At 36.5% G+C, this 15,990-nt stretch overlaps 1 long non-coding RNA gene across 2 annotated transcripts in view; it reads right to left on the bottom strand.

Annotated features, from left to right (window-relative positions):
- Positions 1–2,540: 2,540 nt before the first annotated feature.
- The window catches only part of LOC137487875 (uncharacterized), a 115,352-nt gene continuing 101,902 nt past the window's right edge, over positions 2,541–15,990 (bottom strand). Inside the window, exon 6 of one of the 2 annotated variants that reach the window (XR_012391990.1) lies at positions 2,541–3,498. This is a non-coding gene — a long non-coding RNA (uncharacterized lncRNA). The remainder of the gene's footprint in view (positions 3,499–15,990) is intronic. The other variant, XR_012391995.1, reaches the window with a different exon arrangement.

Below are 15,990 nucleotides of genomic sequence, written 5' to 3' on the forward strand. Positions count from 1 at the left end.
AACCACTAAGAAAAAAAGGTTTGTTTTGGTAATCTTCAATCAAAGTCTGAACCATGGACTGTAAAAGATATGGATGTAGTATCCATGATGTCACCTATAGATTTTTGAAGAGCGCAAATAAAAATACTACAAGTAGACGTGGCCCACCGTCGATATTTTGTTCCTCATCGCACCGACTGGGGGTTACCAAGACTCACTGGAGCTACAGACTCCTGCTATCGTTTTTGTTAGGGAGAAACACTTAATACTTCATAACCTGTGACTCGTTTGTGTTCTGACCACATATGCTTGGCTGTATACTATATAAAAACACACATCGAGTCACTAAACATTGTTCTTAGGACGTTTTTCTACAGGATGAAAACTTGAATTACTTCCAAATACTTTAAATATAGTCATATATACATATATTGATGAAATCCAGGCATAATGACAACGTTTCAAATCACTGTTCTAGAGCCTACAGCTAATCATTCATTCATTCATTTTCTTTTCGGCTTAGTCCCTTTATTAATCCAAGGGTCGCCAAAGCGGAATGAACCGCCAACTCATCCAGCACCTGTTTTTACTCAGTGGATGCCCTTCCAGCTGCAACCCATCTCCGGGAAACATCCATTCACACCCATTCACACTCATACACTATAGACAATTTAGCCTACCCAATTCACCTAAAAATGTGCTGGATAAGTTGGCGGTTCATTCCGCTGTAGCAACCCCGGATTAATAAAGGGACTAAGCCGACAAGAAAATGAATGAATGAGAAATTGTATACAGGGGTATAATTTCACTCATCTGGGAAATGGAGTCCACTTGAATGGTTTATGAACACAATTAATGCCATATTAGCTGATAATTGTGGGAAATAATCCCAAAAGGCAATCGACTGTATAAAGCCACATAAAACAAAACAATAATACGATACATATGAGTTCAGCAGCTAATCAGCCAGAATCAGCAGAGGACCAGCAAGACCTAGTTGTCACTCAAGTGTTCTGTAGATTATCAAAAAAAATATATAGCTTAAAGGGGCTAATCATTTTGACTTTAAAACTGTAAAAAATATGATCAGACATACTGTGAAGAATCGCAACTTGGCAGATGTTAACTCAATGTTCTGATAACCATCTAAAGATAACCTAAGATAAACTTAGAATTATGAATTGCGATGGAATTGCATAAAAATATCATTTGAGTTTACATTTTGTACTTTTTTTCTTACAAGTGCTACTTAATATATCACAACTGTGAGTTTGTAGTTTCTCACAGTTCAGACGATATTGCTCACAATTTTTTCGTTTTCACAGACTTGTAAAATGTGGAGATATAGGACTCTATTTTGACGGTCCATGCGCAGAGCGCAAAACGCAGAGCGCAAAACGCAGGGCGCAAACGCTTTCAGGGAGTGTCAGGACGCGTTTTTGCTAATTTAAGGATGGGAAATCTGCCTTGCGCCAAGGCGCATGGTCTAAAAGGGTTGAGTTTATTTTCTTAATGAGTTATAGGTGTGTTTTGAGAATAAACCAATTAAAGTCTCATCTCCCATTACCTTTAAGATTCAGCTGCGTCGCGCCAAGAGCGCATTCGCTATTTACAGGACGTAAAGTAAGTCTAAGTGGTAAAAATTAGCATTTCACAAGCAAACAGTTAACAGTTGACAGTTTTTTTAACAGAAAACTGTTAAACAGAGCATCTACTGCATGAGACTGAGAGATAATAGATCACTTTCACATTCGCTCTTGGATAGGGAAACCTTTACGTACAGACATCAATTAGCCTATAAATAATTAATTTCGTTTGTTAAGCGCAAAGATTTGTTTCAAAACTATTTCTAAATTCAGTTCTAATTTCTAGCAAATGAATAAATGAACATTAATTACCAAGTGTGGTCAAAATACGGAGTTATTTCCAAATACACCTGCCATGCCCCACACGGTCTTAGACCTGACAGGTGGGCAAATCTAAGCTTGTTTTTAATAAAAGAAATATAAATATGTATATAATAAATAATACTGCTAATAATAATAACATTATACAAAAGCAAATTGTTATGAATGAACTGAAAAAGCCTCCCGAGATGAAGAAGACATAAAAGCAGGGATTTTTCATATTTATGTAGGCTAGAAAATAATATGTTTTGTAATATTTTAATCCTTTATATTTATATCCTATATCTATTCTTATTATATCCTATATATATCCTTAATATTTAAATTTTTTCATATGTAGAGATATTTGCCTATTGCTTTCTTGTGCGTATTAAGCAGTGTGTAAGCGAGGCGCAACTCTGCGCCGGAGTTTAGACCGGGTTAGTTTTGGTCTAATGAAAAATCTATTATAGTTTCTCAAAACAGCAACGCGCCAGCGGTCCGCCTTAGAACGCCTTCCTTTTTAGACCAGAACGCCTATGGGCGCACAAATGAGCGCTAATGCATTTGCTATTTAAACAGCGCAGCGCAACGCCTCAAAACGACTCTTGCGCCAAGCTGAAACTACCAAAAGACTATTGCACCGCGTCTTGCACCACACTGCGCCGGGTGTATGATAGGCCCATAAACTCAACATTTACACACTAAATTGGGACATAGAAACTTTGGTTGTGAAAAAAAAATGACAATTGTGAGATTAAAAATTCCACTTGCAACACAAATTAACAAGAAAATAATTTTTAAGAGACTTGCAACTGCTACCTTTGATGCAGTGTAAGTCGCATAGTATAAAATCATTTGCCAAATGCATAAAAATAAATATCAATAAATAAAAATGTAAATACACAGCAAAAAAATCTTGCTGCCTTAAATTTTTTAGTTGAATCAAATGATTTTTCTAGTCATCTCAACTTGCAGCAATCAAACTGACTAAAAATATTATGTTAATCTTTGTATAACTTAAAAAAAAATGCTGAAAGCTGATTAACTTATTACAACAAGTTAAACCAACTTAAAACATTTTGTTGCCTTGACTATTTGCCATTACATTTTTTTACGATGTATAAATAAAAAGTCATAACCATCTATTTAACATTAACTATTCCTGTCCTCAAGCATCTAAACACACACAGGAAGTGTCTAACACCATTCTGGAAGAAGTTTGTCTGTGTCGATGGTCGCCAGAGCTCAGACAGACAGGATGTCTCGGCTTTAAAAGAGAAAACTCTAATTACGTATTTTTTTGCAGCACTGGACCAGCAAGATTCTCCATGTAAGCAGACCACTATGCAAAACATCCCACTTATGAAATGCCAGACAGAAAATTATAGCATGTCTGTTGTGTGAGTGAATGTGAGCAGCCGGAGTGATTGATTGCTGGATTACTCATTGATGGATGTATTGATTGACGGATGAACGATGGACGAGTTACGTCGACCCGTGGCAGCAGTAAAGACTCTTCCCAATTAGTGGCAGACAATCACAGGCCTCCGGGACAAGGTGGACACAGACTGGGGCAAGCTGTTGGCCCAGCGGGACGCAAGGCAGCTCCCCATAAAGCCGAATACTTGCCCTGAAGAGAGAAACAGCGAGAAAAACAGAGGGGAAAGAGAGGGAGAGAGAAATGTTGAAATCGACGCTCAAACAAAGAGAGGGAAGATAAGAGGGGTGAGAGTGGCAAAGTGAATGGGGTGATTGCATTGAGTGGCTCCACTGTAAATACCAGAGAAGTTGTAAAAGAGTAAAAGACTGCGACGAGGGCAGCTGCCCAGAGAGCGGCAAACAAAGGCAATCGACTCCACCCATTCAAAACAGTGGAAGTTTGCTGCAATTACAGCCCAGGAGAATGAGTTAATATTCCACTGCCGCTAAGCCAGAACTGACCCCGCCGGCTCTCCTAATGACTCCGCCAGCAGATTACGAGAACAAACAATGTGTTATGGACATCTAGGGTCAACATGTTTGCGGATTCCCAAAAACAAAATAAAAAAATAAAAAATCGCAATTAGTAATGAGAGCTCTTAAAAAAAAAAGATATATATATATATATATATATATATATATATATATATATATATATATATATATATATATATATATATATATATATATATATATATACAGGGCTTTACTTTAACACCCACCAACTCGCCAAATGCGGGTAGATTTCAGCTTTGGCGGGTTACAGACACCACCTATAGCCACTTTGGCTGGTTGAAAATAATTTTTAAATTGTAGCTTTTTTAAAAGTAGGGTTCGACAATAAGGATGACCCAATATGCGTGCAAATGTGATCTTAGAATCTAGAAGCAGCACGACTAACAAAAATAATTGTTTTCGCGCAAGCAGAAGAAAGCAGGTGAATACCGAATGAGAGGATAATCACTCGCGCTAACTGCTGAGGTGATGCGCGTGACTGTTTAAAACGCGTGCGCATTCCCATTTCCTTTCGTGAAGCAACCGTTTCTGCAAAGCACTCCAAATTTGTCTTTTTGTAAGCAGCACTAGTTGCTTTCACTTTGAACAGATGGGTCTAATGGGTCAAACGTTAACCGTGTGCATGTGATTTGCTTTTATTTTTGTTAATGTGGTTTAATTTTTTTTTTTTACAATATTTCTTTAATGGGAGATTAATTCATCTACCATTAAAGCAATAAATAATATATTTATAATATTATAATAATATTATATATAATATAATATATATATATGTATATATTTCCATTTATGTGACCTTTAGCCAGGACAGACTTCTGTGCATAGTCTTATATACACGACAATACTTATTTTTAAAAGTCAATTGTTTTCTTTGTTTTTTAAGAAATGTTTTCCTAAATAAAAAGTATAGTCAGAGATAAATTTGGTAAATCCTTAAATTTTGAGCTCTGAAAAGTCATGTGAAATAAAAACTGATTGCAATATAACACTATGAAACCATGACCCATTTGCTCATGCTCATTGAGCAAGCTCATACACGACACACAGAAAGTGAAATGATTAAGGAGGCATGTGGACAAACACACAAACTTTAAATAAACTATTTTAGCATGTCAAAGTCAAATTTATGCATGTAAAATATATTTTTTTAAGAACAAAATTATGGCTAGTGAAAATGGTGATAACGTTGTAACGTTAGAAAACTACTAGCCACAGTGGCCGGTGATATAAATATTTAAAAGAAGTGCATTTGGATGAATTTACATGTATTCATGTACCAGACACTTTAACTAAAATGATGTACAAGTGAGGGTAGAAGAAGGCCTTCAAATCAATAGAGAACATCAATACATAAATGCTAATTTACTAGTAGACAGGGTTATTTCTCTCTCCAAGCATACAGAAAGGAGATTCTACAGGTGTTCTACAGGTGGTTTGTCAAGCTCACTCACCTGTGTGGAGCAATTTTCTAATGTTTTCCAAAAAGTATGGGGTGTTTAGGAGGTGTTTGGTGCATACGGAGAGCAAAAAAATGTGCCACCTACTATTGGTTTGTCAAACCCACTCACCTGTGAAGCACACTAAAGCCGTTTTTCTACTATACACGACAAACAACCGACCGAAAGTCATTCATTTCCAATGGAGAGTAGTCAGAGAGCTGCGTGGAGTTCCGATCTGATATAATGCTGCTACTGTGACAAGACCGTATGTGACCAGCCAATCGGATGTGATTGTATTCTAGTGTTGTCCAAGGCCCGAGCGAGCAAAATGAGAAATAGAAGTTTTTTTTGTGGTTTTATTTTTTTGTGGATTTTTTCTATTGCAAAAATCTATCTAAAAATTATATTCATAAATGAGTAATAAAAAATACAATTTTTTTTTTATGTTTTCTCCAAAAGTGTTAGCGGTCCATGAGTTTCTCTGCGACTGCCACAAGAGGGCGTATTCCAACAGTCGTGCCTAATTGTCGTGTGCTGTGGAAACGCTTCTTAAGAATTGCATAATGTTTCTTCCAAAAGTATAGAGCGTTAATAAAAGATTGTGTTATCCATATGGAGAGAAGTTTGTCCTAAAAGTGTACCACCTACAGGTGGTTTGTCAAATCCACTCACCTGGGTAAAGCAGTCTAAGACATGTAAAATGTTTTTCTAGAAATATATTTTATAGCATTTAGAGCAGGGGTGGGCAAACTCGGTCCTGGAGGGCCGGTGTCCTGCAAAGTTTAGCTCTAAGGCCGTACTCACACTAGGTACAGTTGCCTCGAACCGGGCCAAAGCACGCTTGTCCCCCCTACCGTCTCCCCCGACAGCCCGCGCTCACACCACAAACGGGCTTCGGCGCGCTTACGTCATCGCTACTGCGCTGTTCAGAGAGAAGCGCTCTCACTCAACAGCACAGTGGAGATTTCTCTAGTTATATCGTTTCAGTCATTTGATATGCCGTCAAATATTTTGCCAAACAGTCCTTAGGGATGCGGGGACACGCAGTCAGATATTTCGCCCTACAGATCCGCCACTTTTGGCGCTCATAAACAATAATAAAGCTCTCGTGCTGCAGGATTGAGGAGGTCTGCTGAAGGCGTGCAGCTGTTGTGCAGTGAGGAGTTTGCGTCTTTAATAAACTACGGCAGTTTGCGTTTACTGAACAGTAAGAATGATTAATAAATCTATATGAAACAGTCCCTTAAAAGTCACGTCTCGCTTTCAGTTTCGGGCTTTGGCGCGTTTTGCACTCACATACAAGCGTACCATGCCAAAGCCCAAGTGAACCGCCCGATTCAGCGCACTCACACTTCTCAAACGATCTGGGAAACGGGCCTGGGCACGGTACGGATGGCATAGTGTGAGTAGGCCCTAACTCTAATCAAACAAACCTGTTAATAGATTTCTAGTGATCTTGAAGACACTGATTAATATGTTCAAGTGTGTTTGATTAGTGTTGGAACTGAACTATGCAGGACACCGGCCCTCCAGGACCGAGCTACCCACCCCTGATTTAGAGGGTTCATAAGAGATTGTATAGTGCATATATTGTAGAGAGGAGAAAATGTGTCCTATTGGTGGTTTTCTAAGTTCAATCACCTATGTGGAGCACACTCAGATTTGCATAATGATTTCCAAGTATGAAGTGCTTATAAGGTGTCTGGTGTATACAGAGAACAACAGATTGTGTCACCTACAGGTGGTTTTTCAAACCCACTCACTTGGGTAAAGCACATTAAGAATTGCAAGATGTTTTTCCTGAAGTATTGAGCGTTAATAAGAGATTGTGTCCATACTGAGAGTAGAAGTGTGTCTTAAAATTGTTTCCTACAGGTGGTTTGTCAAGCCCACTCACCTATGTGCAGCACACTCAGATTTGTGTAAATTTTTCCAAGAAGTTTGGGGTATTTATAGGGTGTCTGACGTATAAGGAGACAAAAAGATTGTTCCACCAACAGGTGGTTTGTCAAACCCACTCACCTTTCAGAGAAAGAAAATCAAGTTGTAGAATGGCCCAGCCAATCACCTGACTCGAATCCAATAAGAAATACAAAATAAAGCTCAAATTTGATAGACTTCTAGAAGTCTATGAAAAACTTTTAAGCTTTTCTTTAAGCTGCCATCACCAAAAAAGCCTTTAATCTAAAGTATTAAACACTTCCCCCCACTGTATATTTAAATAGTTGGAAAAAAATACTATGAAATCAATAGGTTCTAATATCTTCAACTGAAGAGCGAAACTCTAATAGGTTTTGAACAAGTGAAAGATGAGTAAATGATGAGTAAATGATGGCAGAATTTTCATTTCTGAGTGAACTATTTGCATATCAGTTTGGTTGGGAATAACTTCAAGGAATTAGGACATATGGTTAACAGGTTGGGGAATGTTGTGGTTGATCCCAGGCAATAAAAAGATCACATTTTTTTCTCCTGAAGTGGCTAAACTTAAGCAAGTATTACTGATCTCACACACTTTACCAGGCAGTACCAACCTATTATAAATACGAATCGAACAATGGTGGTTTTTACCATTGAGACAAAATGTTTTACCGGTTTCTCTCTCTTTCTCTTTTCTGGCCTTTCTCTCGGGCTCTTTGCCTGTGGGTCGTCATAAAGGGCTCTGATGAGGGATGTGCTACTGTTCTTAAATTAGCGTTGTGGCCTCCTCCAGAGAGACATATGTTTTAGTGTCTGCAGCCGCTCAAATCCCCCTCAAATCTGCCCCCTCGGTCCAGCCGAGCTTAAGACCGCACCTCTCATTATAATTAACACAACACATTTAATCAATGGAGGAAAAGCGAATATTTTCTTCACAAACTACTCTGTTTGGAGGGAAATTTGGGGGTGAATTTGGACCCTTTTTAGTTTCAGTACTCGTATTTTGAAAATAATTAATGTTTTTTTAGTGGGGATAATAATTTGGCCCTTAACTGGATTCCTATCTTAATTAAAAGTTTTGCTACATATACTAAACAACATTTGAAAATGTTTAAAATGTCCTAAAGGATTGTTTTAAAAGATGGTTTGCATGGAAATTTAGGGGGTGAAATCGGACCATGTCCAGTTTCAGTACTCATATTTTGAAAATAATTTAAGCTTTACAGTAAGGATAATAATTTGATCTTCAACTATACCTCTATCTTTATTAATAGTTCTTGTTGTGTGTACAAAAGAAGATTTGGAAATGCATTTAAAATGTGCTAAAATTTAAAAAAATAAAAAGATTTTGGAGGGAAATTTGGGGGTAAAATCGCACCCTGTCCAATTTTAGTTCTCGTATTTTAAAAATACTTAAAATTTCACAGTGGGGATGATAATTTGATCTTCAACTATACCCTGTCTTTATTAATGGTTCTTGTTTCATGTATTATAGAGCATTTGGAAATTTTTAAAATGTCCTAAAAGTTTGTTTAAAAAGAGAATTTAGAGGGAAATTAGGAGGTGAAATCAAACCCTGTTCAGTTTCAGTTCTTGAAAATAATTTACATTTCACTGTGGGGCTAATAATTTGACCTTTAACTGTATTTCTATCTTAATTACAAGTTCTTGCTTCATCTACTAAACAACATTTGGAAATGTGTTTTAATGTCCTTAAGGTTTGTTTTAAAAAAGAGTTTGGAGGGAAATTCGGGGGTGAAATAGGACCCTGTTCCAGTACTCATATTTTGAAAATAATTAAAATTTCACAGTGGGGATAATAATTTGACCTTCAACTATACCCCTATCTTTATTAATAGTTCTTGTTTCATGTACTAAAGAACATTTGGAAATTGATTAAAACATTTTCGAAAAGTTTGTTTTAAATGAGAATTTGGAGGGAAATTTGGGGGTGAAATCAGACCCTGTCCAGTTTCAGTACTTGAAAATAATAAAGATTTCACAGTGGGGATGATATTTTGGCCTTCAACTGCTTCATCTACTAAAGAACATTTGAAAATGTGTTTAAAATGTCCTAAAAGTTTGTTTAAATAGATAATTTGGAGGGAAATTTGGAGGTCAAATCGAATTCTGTCCAGTTTCAGTACTCACATTTTGAAAATAATTAAAGTTTCACATGTGGGGATGATAATTTGACCTTCAATTGTCTTTCTATCTTTATTTTTTAATAATTCTTAAAATAATTCTTGTTTTGTGTACAAAGAAGATTTTGAAATGTTTTTAAAATGTCCTAAAATTAAAAAAAAAAAAAAAAAAAAGAGTTTGGAGGAAAATTTGGGAGTGAAATCGCACCATGTGCAGTTTTAATACTCGTATTTTGAAAATACTTAAAATTTCACAGTGGGGATGATAATTTGACCGTCAACTATACCCCTGTCTTTATTTATAGTTTTTGTTTCATGTACTAAAAACATTTGGAAATCAATTTGAAATGTCCTAAAAGTTTGTTTAAAAAGATAATTTGGAGGGAAATTTGGAGGTGAAAACGAACCCTGTTCAGTTTCAGTACTCGTATTTTGAAAATTAAAATGTTACAGAGGGTCTAATAATTTGGGCTACAACTGTCTTTGTATCTTGATTATTAATAGCTTTTGGTTTGTTTACTAAATAACATTTGGAAATACATTTAAAATGTCCTAAAAGTTTATTTCAAAAGAGAATTTTGAGGGAAATTTTGGGGTGAAATCGAGCCTGTTCCGTTTTTTTTAACAGGACGTCTGTATGATCTTGTCTGTTGTCTTGAAGCCTAATACACTGTTTCTTCAGCAAATCCTGATGAGTTTTTTTTCCGTACTTTATTAAGTAGGTGGAATTAGGAGGGGGATTGGGGTGCACCAAATGGCACATCATCCCATCCAGCCAAACGCAAATCCTTATCCCTAAATCGCTCAAATTAGTCTGAGAAAAGCTCTCGCTCTCTATATACGGAGCGACCCCAAACACTGGAGCGGCAGGAGAGAGAGAAGCAGACCTGAGGATAAAGTGGGGCGTGTGACGGATGGCCCAAGTACTAAAGGAGGAGACGTGGACGCTGAGAGCCAGGGGACAGGGGCAGGTCGAGAGGCTGCTAATCAGAGGGACCCCGCAGAGCACACAAGACCCTAGGCCTGACGCAGGGGCACGATGGCCCCCAGCCTGCTCCTGCCGTGCAGTGTAGACAGTCCCGCTGAGAAAGCAGCGCGCACAAAAGAGCTGCGGCCCGGCAGGGAGCGCAGCGCTGAGCCGCAGGTTAGCATGACAAAGGCCCTGTAATGGAGTCTACCACACCCCAGCCCTCAGCTAAACAAACAGCCACCCTCAGATTCCATTAAGATAAGAGCAGAACACACACTCATCTCTGCATGACGACTAACACACACTTAGCTACTGCACAAACACACACATTGGGAGGAAGACAAATGAAGAAAGTTGCACTCAAATCCATGCTTTTTTTTGTCCACAGATCATCATGAAGAATGGAGACACAATGGAGACAGTTTGACTTTGTTTTTCAAAGTTTGTTCAAGTTGAGACCAAGAACGTTCTCTTTGATTTAGACAAGATGCTTCTAAAAATACTATTTTTGAAACGAAAATGCTACAAAACAGACAAACTGTTGGTTTAATGTAAGGATACAATGTAATATATATATATATATATTAGTAAGTGTGAGTCAATTTTATGTTTAATAAAAAAAACGTTTTGGATATCCTCTTCAAATCATATTTAAATCAATATTATGTAATTTTGGAAAGTTTATGAAAATAAAAACAATATTTTTGGAAAATTTATAGTATTTACTTAAGTAATATTGAATTATAAATGTATAAATATACACTGTTTCTCAAAAAAAAAAAACCTAGCAATAACATATGATGCAAAAATAAGATTGCTACAGGAATAAGAATGACTAAATTTTGTACAGGAATATTGCAATCAGCGCAATCTGTGCATTAGAATAATAATCTTATTTACTTTCCTTGGCAATGATGTAATTATGATGTATTCTTCGCAAATTTCTGACTAAAAACTGGACAAGATAGATTGAATTAAATCAGGTAAAGTGGAAAATGTATGTATATCATCTAATTACAAAATATAATTAAAGTAGGAGGTTAATTTGACAATTAATTTTGGTTGGTGTTTTTGGAGACACGGTATATATATTTTCCCTTCAAGATAAGAGTTTGATCAAAGGTTTACGAAAACTGAAAGGCTACTGAAAGGTTTCTTTGTGAATTTCTGACTAAAAACTGAACAAAAGTGATTAAATCAGGTGGAAAAGTGGTGAAAAATGTATACATATCATATCAGAATTATTAGCCCCCTTGAATTATTAGACTGCTTATTTATTTTTTTCCCCAATTTCTGTTTAATGGAGAGATTTTTTCAGCATATTTCTAAACATAATAGTATTATTAACTCATTTCTAATAATGGATTTATTTTATCTTTGCCATGATGACAGTAAATAATATTTAACTAGATATTTTTCAAGAAACTTCTATAAAGCTTAAAGTGACATTTAAAGGCTTAACTAGGTTAATTAGGTTAACTAGGCAGGTTAGGGTAATTAGGCAAGTTATTGTATAATGATGGGCTAATATTTTTTTCCCTAAAATGGTGTTTAAAATATTAAGAACAGCTTTTATTCTAGCCGCAATAAAACAAATGAGATTTCCTCCAGAAGAAAAAATATTATCAGACATACTGTGAAAATTACCTTGCTCTGTTAAACATCATTTGGGAAATATTTTAAAAAGAAGAAAAAAAATTGAAGGGGGCTAATAATTCTGACTTCAACTGCAGATACATACATACATACATACATACATACATATATATATATATATATATATATATATATATATATATATATATATATATATATATATATATATATATATATATATAATTTGATCTAGTTATTTGGTGTATAATTTACTTTCCTTGGCAATGATGTAATGATGACTTTTTTTTTCTGCCTAATGTTGTTTTCGAATGAAGATAAGAGTTTGATCAAATGTTTACAAGAGCTGAAAGGCTACTGAAAGGTTTTCTTGGTGAATTTCTGACTAAAAGCTAAACAAAAGGAATTTTCGAAAAATCTCTAAATGCTGCTTGATATTTTCTTCTAAAATTATTTAGTAGGCTCAGAAAAGTTACTTTTATAGTGACGAGTAAGTTCTTTCCATTGCATTCAAAGTAAAAAAGCTGAACATAAGCATTGGAAGCTGAGAATAATGCTCATTTTAGGGTAAATTTCAGATGGCATTTAGAGGTTTTTATTTCTGAACTTGTCTAAATATACAGTTAAAGTCAGAATTTTTAGCCCCCCTGATTTATTACCCCTCCTGTTTATTTTTTCCCCAATTTCGGTTTAACAGAGAGATTTTTTTAGACACATTTCTAAACATAATAATTTTATTAACTAATTTCTAAAAACTGATTTATTTTATCTTTGCCATGATGACTACATAATATTTGATTAGATACTTCTATTAAGCTTAAAGTGACATTTAAAGGCTCAACTAGGTTAATTAGGTTAACTAGGCAGGTTAGAGTAATTAGGTAAGTTATTGTATAACGATGGTTTGTTTTATAGACTAATGGAAAAAAAATAAGGGGCTAATAATTTTGACCTTAAAATGGCTTTTTAATTTTTTTTAAACTGCTTTTATTCTAGCCAAAATAAAACAAATAAGACTTTCTCCAGAAGAAAAAATGTTATCAGTCATACTGTGAATAGTTCATCGCTCTGTTAAACATGGGAAATATTAAACAATAATAATGAACGGTACCGGAGGAGGGGTGGTGGACGCCGGGGGAGTGTAAAATGTATGTAAACAAAAAATTGTAACTTAATTGTAAATATTCATAAGAAGCTACACTGTAAAACACGATCAGTAATTTTACTTTCACATGTAGTAAACCCATTTTAACTTGGGACTATGAAGTTGACCTTATAATTATGCACATAGTTAATTTGCTTAACCATTTTAAGGTAACATTTTTACTTACTTTTTTTTAAGCAAAGCCAACTTTTCATCACTTTATACACTGTATTACACTTCATTAATGCTCATTTTAACTGTATAAATGTACAACTATATACACTTTGATGCATTTATTGTTGTTTTAACTAAACACTTTTGTGGAGATGTTTTCCTCTCCTCTGGATTCGTGCATCACTCTCCTGTCAGCAAAGAAACACACTTCCCTCCTTCTTTCATTCTCCTGACCCTCATCCATCCATCTCCTTCATCCCTATATCAGCACATCCGGAGGAGACAGACACCAAAAGAGAGAGAGAGATACCAGCCTGGAAGTTTAGAGTTGATATAACTGATCACTTGTCCTCAGGACAGGTGTGACGTGTCCTTCCCCCCGTTCCTCACTGTCTCCATTACCGACTAATCATGCTAATCATGCCTGAGCAAAAGGCTGAACTCACTGCAGATACCAACACACACACACATGCATTGTGCCACACACATCAGAGGGGATCCGTGAACTCTAGGTCACCAGGAGGAAGAACCTCCATTTTCCTCCACAAAACAATTCTGTGTGAGAGTGTGAAAGGCTCAGATTACTATCACCTCACGCACACACATAAGTACATTCATTAGCTTCTAACAAAAGGGCCCTAAACCTCCCACACACACACACATACACACTCATTCACGTATACCTTCTGACAAGACATTTACCTGGACTTCAGATATTGTTCTTTCAGAAAGGATGTAAGAATGTATTTTTGTGCTCACATGAATAACCTCTCGCACTCTCTCTTGCAACACACACACATAGATAGAGTGTCACTTCAAAGCAAGTCTCTCGGCCCCAGGCCTGAAAACTGAGTGCTTTCATGAAGAGAAGTGATTTCTGTTATGGGTCAGGGCAGGTGAGATTCAATGGATGCTTTCCCTTTCATGCCTATATAGGTCAAACATACACATAAACACACTACCAATACTGAGTCCTTGTGTGTGTGTGTGTGTGTGTGTGTGTGTGCGTGTGTCTGTGTGTGTGTGTGTGTGTGTCTGTGTGTGTGTGTGTGTGTGTGTGTGTGTGTGTGTGTGTGTGTGTGTGTGTGTGTGTGTGTGTGTGTGTGTGTTGGTTTATGTTAGTAATTTGTCTCTAGAAATGTGCTACATCTGAACAAACGTCCCTTTGGGTTAGCAATTTTTTTCATCACACCCACGGCGGGATACCAAACAAGGGCAAAGAGGCGGAGAGTGAGCGGAGCTACAGACGCATGCTGGCATTTAGCTTGGACCTGGTTCAGAAACTTTATTTTGGGAGAAATGCTTAATACTTCATCACTTGTGACTCGTTTGTATTCTGACCACTTGTGCTTGGTTGTACACTATATCAATAAAGTGTTTAGACTTTTAAAACACTGCTGTAATACATTGAGCCACTAAACATTGTTCTTATGACGTTTTTCAACAGGAGGAAAACGCGAACTACTTCCAAACACTTCAGATATAGTCTGTGTTAGTAATGTAAGACTATTGATGAAATCCAGCATAACACTGTATGACAACGCTTCAGATGACTGTTCTAGAGCCTACAGCTAATCAATCTGTCAGCTCTAAATATAAATATAAACGATAAATGATAAATGACCTTAAATAAAACAAATACATGTATAGAGATGGTATATAAGTATATAACTTTACTCACATGGGAAACGGAGGCCACGTGAATGGTTTGTGAGCACAATTAAGTGCACACAGCATGCCATGCCATCTAATAATTGTAGGAAACAAGTCCAAAAGGCAGTTGACTGTGTAAAGCCTCATAAAACAACACAGAAATACGATAAATATGGCGAGTTCAGTGGCTAATCTGCAGGATTCAGCTGAGGTGACGTGACGGCGAACAACGAGACCTAACTGTCACTCAAGTGGCCACGCCCTTAATTATGCAAACATAATATAACTTAGTATAAAGAAAACAGATGAGTTATAAAAAAATTCACCCCCTCACAGTTGTCATGAAGGGTAATATTAGCTGTATTAACCAAATCTTTTTTTTGTACCAGGCTGTAAACACCTTTTTTTCTGCCGTAAAGTTGGCCATTCTAACAGTGGGCTCAATTGAAATTTGCTCTGTTTTGGAGCCAGGAGCGGCCAGGACTAGCGGAATTTTGGATGAATTGCAGTTTTAGTTACTTCCGTATTGGCTTCCTGAGGGAGTGCGGGAGGTTGCCGCTTGGTTAAAACATTCTTCACCTCTTCCTCTGCTTCTGTGTTACAAGCGGGTGTCGGAAGCTGAAAGTTGTGTAGCGCCATCTAAGTCTAGGTGTGATATTGCATACTCTTCTGCTTGACGCCAGTGAAAATCGCTTAGGTTTGAATGTGGAAAACTTGTGCTTATCACTGTGTGACGAGCTGTTATAATAAGCTGAAAGCATTATGTAAATAATATATAATGACGTGCAAAAAGAAAGCCTCACCCCCTACTCAATATTCCTTTTAAGCAAGCTGAAATACGTCACAGCAACTTCTGGCTCATGCAGACTTTAATGCTTGCATGTTTGTCTCGGTTTATCTCGGCAAGTGAAAGAAAAATGTGCTTGCGTCATTGGACAAGTAACTCAAAAAATGTTAATGTCTCTGTGAATTTGTGAACATTGCTGTGACTTTTATTCCAGTATGTTGATGCACTTTCAAATGAAATTGAATTTTGAGTAGGGGGTGAGCCTTTTTTTCTTCATCATTT

Source organism: Danio rerio, chromosome 16 (assembly GCF_049306965.1).
Source record: "Danio rerio strain Tuebingen ecotype United States chromosome 16, GRCz12tu, whole genome shotgun sequence".
In the NCBI taxonomy this organism is placed as follows: domain Eukaryota; kingdom Metazoa; phylum Chordata; class Actinopteri; order Cypriniformes; family Danionidae; genus Danio; species Danio rerio.